The sequence below is a fragment of the Notechis scutatus genome, chromosome 1 (genome assembly GCF_049901735.1).
Source record: "Notechis scutatus isolate UNSWTSFEM ecotype Mainland chromosome 1, rNotScu1.2, whole genome shotgun sequence".
Lineage (NCBI taxonomy): Eukaryota > Metazoa > Chordata > Lepidosauria > Squamata > Elapidae > Notechis > Notechis scutatus.
The window spans coordinates 184,114,244-184,121,932 of NC_142009.1; the positions used below are offsets into that span (position 1 = coordinate 184,114,244).

The window sequence follows — 7,689 nt, forward strand, 5'->3', positions numbered from 1 at the left end:
TGCTGGTTGATCCCCGCCTTGGGTCCAGGTATGGATGGACGGAGGAAGCCCAAGCTAAGAAGTGGAAGCAGAGGGCACAACTTTTCCCTCCTGGAGTCTCCATACACCCCATTTTTGGCCTCCCCGGCCCCCAGAAGCACTCTGCTGGTCTTACTTTCCAGTTCCAGCCCGTAGAGCTTGCAAAAATAAAGCCTGCACTTGGCCAAAGAGTGGGGCTGGCAGGTAGTCGGGACGATGTGCTTGGGGTAGCCTCATGGTCTTGGGCAGGCTGAATTAATGGCTTTGGTGGCCCCTATCAGGCCCGCAGGCCATAGTTTGAGGACCCCTGTGTTAGAACAACATTAGAGCTTGCAAATGAACATGGTTAACCAAATCCTAGACTTCGGGTTTTTGTTTTGTTCCAATATGTTTTAAAGTCATTAGCTACCTGAAGGGATAGAGGAAGGAGGGAACATGCAATGGAATTCAACTGCTTAACTTGTAAATTATTTTTGCAAAACTTGTCTGCAAGCAAAAGCAGATCTATTTGTGTAATAAAGGAAGACAAAACTGAATATATTTTTTGCCTGGATTTGTCATCAAATCCTGAGACCTCACATGAAGAGGCCTCAACTTGATCAAGCTTGAGCTTTCAGTTGCATCTGAAGATGTTGCATACTTCTGTAGTGACAAATGTTGGTTTCAATACCTTCAGATTGATTCAAATATTAATAAGAATGAGATAATGAGCTATACACCAGCGAATGAATTATCACCATGACATACCATGATTTTGGGAGTAATGGATATTCTCTACCCCAATTGGCTCATTAAAAGAAGTTTTCGATGGGATAAGATGTTCCGATGGTCTCAAGATCACTTTTTTTCTTGTGCCCAAATCCAGCTCATTGCCAGGGAATCTGAGAAGTTTCATGCTCGATTCAACCACCTGAATGCTAACATGCCTGCCTTTCAGCTGCACATAAATAAAAGACAAAAGGGTTAAGCGATGGAGGACCAAATTGTTGGATTTGTTTTGTAGGACATGACCTGGAGATAATGTGTGCATATCAAGGAATAAATACAGGAAGAATCTACAGTTGGAGAACCAGTAGGAGCAGGCTGGATCAAAGAAGAGATCTGCTGAGCAGACTTCTTGACTAAAAAAAAATCTGCATCATTTGGAGGATGCCAACAAGGTAGCCAGGCAAAGGTGCTGGAAATTGAAAAGTGTAATTTCCCCCCCTCTTCCTGTCCACCCCTGTCAGGCTACAAGTCATCCTAATTGTGAAAACACTGAGAAACATTTATGAATCAGAAATAGAATGAAATAGACAAGACTCTAAAAAGCTCTGTTGGAATTGTCTGTGCAGAACCGTATATGTATAATTTGTCAAGCCAAGGCCACTTTATCTATTGGAAACTACACAACTAATCACTGTAATTCAGAGAACAGCACGTATGACTATCTGGAAGTTTCCTGTTCTTTTTTTCCACCTTTTGACAGGTTCCATTCTACCTTAATGTCAGAGGGAAAAGCTTAGTCTGCTATCAAGGAAACAATCTTTAAAAAGGTAGAAAGATGGATTTGATTCCCCTTTTCCATTATCGAAATGAGTAGCGGCTTGGCCTTGTGGGCTATTCTTTCAGGCAATTAATACATGATGTGTAACTTCAGTGCAAAAAGTCCTCAATTTACAACAGTTTGTTCATTGACCACTCAAAGTTATGGCACCGAAAAAATGGACTTCTGACTGTTTTTCCATTTATGGCCGCTGTGGCATCCCCATGGTCACATTATCAAATTTTGGATGCTTGGCAACCAGCATGTGTTTATGATAGTTGCTCTGTCTTGGGGTTTTGTAATCACCTTTTGCGACTTTCTGACAGGCAAAGTCAACAGGGAAGCCAGATTCACTGAACAATTCCCTTAACAACCGTGTTTACTAACTTATATTAACCTGCAGTGATTCACTTAAGAACTGTGGCAAGACAGCAACAGCAATAGCACTTAGAATTATGTACCGCTTCACAGTGCTTTACAGCCCTCTCTAAGCACTTTACAGAGTCAGCCTAGCCTGTTGCCCCCAACCATCTGGCTTCTCCAGGGGTGGGATTCAAATTTCTTAACAACTGGTTCTGTGGGTGTGGCCTAATTTGTGGGTGTGGCTTGGTGGTCATGTGACTGGCTGGGCGTGGCTTGCTGACTGGGCGTGGCTTGGTGGACATGTGACTGGCGCCACCACAGCTCTTAAGAAAGGTTGTAAAATGGGGCAAAACTCACTTTGGGAACATAATTTTTGATCTCAATTGTGATCATAAATAGATGACTACCTGTATAATTTAGAGAAAAGCTATTGCATCCTGTTCTCACTATCAGGGTCACCTCTGTTAGCTCTGGAAGAGTGGGCGCAAGGAACGGAGATGAGACATCGAATAGTGACTCAACTCTTTAATAGTGACTTCAGAACAGAGCAAATGGCTAAGGCAGCAGCAGCTCTTTTATAGAGCTGGCTGCTGTCACATCAACCAATGATTTGAGTTTACTGCTCTAAAAAGCGTCCAATCGGAGGTGACCCGCTGCCAGCCAATCAGATCAGTCAGAAACGACCAATCACGATTTGCTATTCGCGGGCCAATCAGAAGTGCAGGATTACGAGCCTGCTGTGGAAGTAAAACTATTAGGATTTTAAACGAACGCGTTTGCTTAGTTCGTAACAACCTCCATTCTGATTCTGATGATTTCTTGGGTGGAAACACAATAACTAATTTATCCACTTGTTACCCAACTTTTCCCTGACAGGGAGGTCATTTTCCATCTCTGACCAACTGACTGTTACTGTCATTTCAATCTGATACAGACACCAAAAAGGCTAGATTTTTAAAAACAGCAAGCAATACCATTTTTAAGCATGGAATTGCACACCGACTCTCATCCTGGCATCCGTTTTTGCATTTGGGTTCAAAAAATATTTGGCTTCTGGGCACCTGTTTTCCTGACCGCAGAATCATGCATTTTCTTCCCCGGCACCAAAAAGGCTAGATTTTTTGAAAACAGCACGCAATACCATTTTAAAGCATGGAATTCCACACCAAATCTTGCCCTAGCATCCGTTTTTGCATTTGCAAGAATGCATTTTATATTCTTACTATCACAGAATGTAGAACCATTTAGTTATAAGGGATCTTGGAGAAGATTCTAGTTCAATCTCCTGCTCAAGCAGGAGACATTATACCATTTCAGACAATTGGTTGTTCAGTCTCTTTTTGAAGGCCTCCAGAACTTCTGAAGGTAAGCTATTCCATTGGTTGATTGCTCTCGCCATTAGGAAATTTCTCCTTAAGTTCCAGATTGCTTTTCTCCTTGATTAGTTTCTTGCCTTGCCTTCTGGTACTTTGGGAAATAGTTTGACCTTCTCATCTTTGTAGGAGCACCCCAAATATTGGAATAGTGCTATTATGTCACCCCTAGTCCTTTTCACTAGACTAGACATGCCCAATTGCTGTTGAGTACATACCAACAGACATACCCAAGTGTTGTTCATATGTTTTAGCCAACAGCCCCTTAATCCTCTTTGTTGCTCTTTGCACTCTTTCCAGAGTCTTAGCTTTTTGTCTATCAACTTTTTTTTTACTATCTTTACTTCTGCCTATTTTGGACCCCTAGCAATAATACTAATTAATAATACTAATTAATAATACTAAATACTACTACTACTAAATAATAATAATAATACCAAATAATAATAATAATACTCAATAATACTAATACTACTATTACTACTAAATAATAATACTAAATACTACTACTACTACTACTACTACTACTACTACTACTACTAATGTATGGTACAGCGCATATATTATTATGACCATACAGTATGCACTGCACCCGTGTAGTGATGTCTACAGGCTATATTTGCCCAGAAAAGCAGGCGGCAGAGGACTTTTGCAAGTGAAGCAGACAGTCGAGGAAGAGAACCACGCTCTGGCAGATTATGTGAAAGACAGTGTTGAACCAGCTTTGATGGAGGTCAACAAGAGGAAGCTTCTCAAAGTGCAGCAAACCAAGAATAAATATAGAAAAACAGTGATGCAAACTCGGGCTGACAGCTAGTGTAACAAAGCACTGCATGGACAGTTCCTTGAAAAGATCCAAGGAAAAGTAGATAAGGAAAAGACCTGGTTATGGCTGACCAACGGAACACTGAAGAAAGAAACAGAAGGCTTGATTCTTGCAGCCCAAGAACAAGCCATCAGAATGAATGTAATCAAAGCCAGAATAGAAAAATCTGCTGATGACCCCAAATGCAGACTCTGCAAAGAAGCGTATGAAACCATTGATCACATACTGAGCTGTTGCAAGACAATAGCTCAGATTGACTACATACAACATCACAACGCAGTCGCTCAGATGGTCCACTGGAACTTGTGTCACAACTACCATCTGCCTGTAGCAAAGAACTGGTGGGATCATAAGCCTGAAAAAGTGGTCGAAAATGAGCATGCAAAACTACTGTGGGACTTCCAAATACAGACTGACAAAGTTCTGGAACACAATACCCCAGATATCACGATTGTGGAGAAGAAAAAAGTGTGGATCACCGACATTGCCATACCTGGTGATAGCAGAATCGACAAGAAACAACTTGAAAAAGTCACCAGATATCAGGACTTGAGAATCGAACTGCAGAGACTCTGGCATAAACCAGTGCAGGTAGTTCCAGTGGTACTCGGCACACCGAGTGCTGTGCCTAAAGACCTAGGCAAGCACTTAAAAACAGTTGGTGCTGACAAGATCACCATTGGTCAGCTGCAGAAGGCCACCTTACTGGGATCTGCTCTCATAATTCGACGATACATCACGCAGTCCTAAACACTTGGGAAGTGTTCGACTAGTGATTTGTGATACGAAACCCAGCATGGTTATCTCGTCTGCTGTGTATACTGTCATTTTTGTGTGTACAACAACAATGACAAAAACAACAACAACAACAATAATAATAAACATCTGGAGACCCACTTGTACACCACTGGCACTGACAAAATCACCACCTGTCAATTGCAATGTGATGAAACCTTTAGTACTATCAAACAACTTACATCCTGTGATGGCATCTTTAGTACTATCAAACAACATCTCCCTATCCCAGGTCCTTGGGAAGGACTTGAGAAATGAGCAAAAATGCCAGCTCCAGTCTCAACATCTGGCTGATTATGTGACCAAGCATAATAACTATGTGATTTTTGCTGAGTTCCATGTTGGAGGTAAAATAGAGTATAGATGTAACAAAATAAACAGGAGTACCATTTTGGAGATGGTGTCTAGTATTAACTATGATGAAGAGTTAATATGAAGCATAATTCCCTAACTTGTGGTCCAACTTCTACAGATGAGCTCTAAGTTAATAGGAAAAGATATATCTGATTCACTATGAGTCCTAATGTGGTTCACAGTACTTTGCTATTCCCTTAGCTCTGCCTCTAGATTTTCTCCCTTGTTATGAAAATATACTGCCCAACCTCCCACCCCACCAAAAAATGGCAGAGCTTTCAAAGGAATGTGAGAATGGGGTGTTGTCATCTTAAAATCCCTAGATAAAAGCTGCTTAAAGTCTTTTTCATTTTACATTGATCATATCTTCTTGTGTGTAAAAGAGATTAGATAGAATCTTTGCCTTTTATCCATAAATCCAATTAAAATAGCATGTGGAGAGATCAGATTTCCTTTAGATGTCAAGTCTGGAGTTAACATTAACATCTGTTGTAATTTCAAAAAACAAATCTTTATGGGGAGACATAAAATGCCCATTTTAATAGAATAGCTCATTAATGCTCTCAGCTGAAGTACTAACTAGATTGCTTACCTTTGCTCTGTTCTGCAGAAGTGCAAGGAAGCTGTGAAGAAATATAATAAAATAACTGGGGGAAAAAATCTGGGAACAACTTTTTTTTAGTTTGCTTTGCTTGAATATTTTGGAAGATTTCAAAAATAAAAATACTAGAACTATGCATTCTCCCCATTCCAAGACATTACAAAGCAAGAACAGCATAAAATTGCATGGTTTCAAAAGCTGTTCTTCAGAATATTGTATCCAGAAGTTGTATGGTCAAAAGTTCCAACCTCAGATGTTCTACCTCATTGCTGTGATGCAGTTCTGCTGCACAATTGCATTAACTGAATGAGAAAAAAATAGGAAAAGAGAGACATTTGCAGAGTTATGCATGTAGACTCCTCCCAAATATGTGGGGTATGGAATGTGGAGCTCCTCCTTCTACCTTTTTTTGAATGGGGAAAGGTATCTCTTACATTAGCGGAAATTTTGAGTAGTTCAGAGAACCAGCAAATACCACCTCTGACTAGCCCCTCCCCCATCTATTCTCTGCCTCCTAGGTCCCAGCTGATTGGCTGGGTCTTGTTTTGTTGTCCTGCACAGGAGAACGGAGCTGGAAAGCAGGTTAGTGGAATGGGGAGGGAATGGGATTTTGCAATAACTTTCCTTGCCATGCCCACCAAGCCATGCCCACAGTACTGGTAGTAAAAAAAATTGAATCCCACCACTGATTGTCAGCTAAGAAAAAACAATCTCGCATCTGGTAATACTTTGCGTGACATTAAAAAAAAATCACACGTGCTTGTTCTGTTGTAGCTATTTTGCACCGATAGATTTCTCCATGGTGGTTTACATAAACCCTTTTGTGCATTTAGTGAATCAGTAGTCATTCCCAGCCCTATCCACCAGCAGAAACATCTAGTACAGCTTTACGTATTACAACTGACTGCTAGATATTCATAAGAAAGAGTCTACACTGAAACAATGCTTACATTTAAGGAAGACCATTGCTGACAGATCCTGCTCCTTTACTGTAGGAATTTCCTCTTATATATATTTGGAGAAAGTTTTCTTACAAACTCCGATGGATACTCACTGAAGAGAAGCACTGCATGATTAATGAGATTCTTTGTGCTTCAACACATTGTCTACTGATCAAATAAGTGGTGAAAGTCATGCAAAGTTCTCCAGAAAGCAACGAAGAACATAAGGAAATAGTTATTCTTTTGTTTTTTTTAAAGGAGGATTTATGTTTAGTCTGGAGAAAAGAAGAGAACAAAGGACTGACAGACAAAATTGGGGCATAACTATTCAGTTTGTTCCAGAAGACATGAAACAATGGATTTAAATTATGAAAAAGCAGATTTCTATTGGACATCAAGAATTTCCTGCCAATGGGGAACTTCTGGTGGTGTTTCTGTCGACGATGGATGAGAGACCGCGATCGTGCGCAGCTTTGATCCATGTTTCCCTTGTTGGAAGGGTCCCCATGGGACTGGAGTCATCTGACCCACCTTGGAGGGATGGGAGAAGATGGGGACACCACCAGCTGGGTCGAGGGAAGCCACATCTCCACTCCCTAGCTAGGTATTATTCCCCTGGAAGACAAGGAGAAACGGCAGTCTAAAATGGCTGCCTTGATGATGAAAAGCTGCCGGGACCCTAAGTTTTGTGCTAGAGCGGTGAAGTGGTGAGCAATGTGTAACCAGATAAAAGAAGTGAATTTTTTCTTATCAACCCCGAGAAGTAGAAAGAAAGTGCCCTCGCGCAAGAGTATCACAGCGGCAAATAGAAAATAAGAAGAAAATACAAGGTAAACAAAATTGGAGTATAAAAAGTTACAACAAAATTAGAGACTAAATTTTGAATAATATAA

At 40.7% G+C, this 7,689-nt stretch overlaps 1 long non-coding RNA gene across 1 annotated transcript in view; it reads right to left on the reverse strand.

Annotated features, from left to right (window-relative positions):
• Positions 1-6,173, reverse strand: part of LOC148133124 (uncharacterized) — a 69,692-nt gene extending 63,519 nt beyond the window's left edge. The window contains exon 1 of the long non-coding RNA XR_015746483.1: positions 5,847-6,173. This is a non-coding gene — a long non-coding RNA (uncharacterized LOC148133124). The remainder of the gene's footprint in view (positions 1-5,846) is intronic.
• Between the last annotated feature and the right edge of the window lie 1,516 nt (positions 6,174-7,689).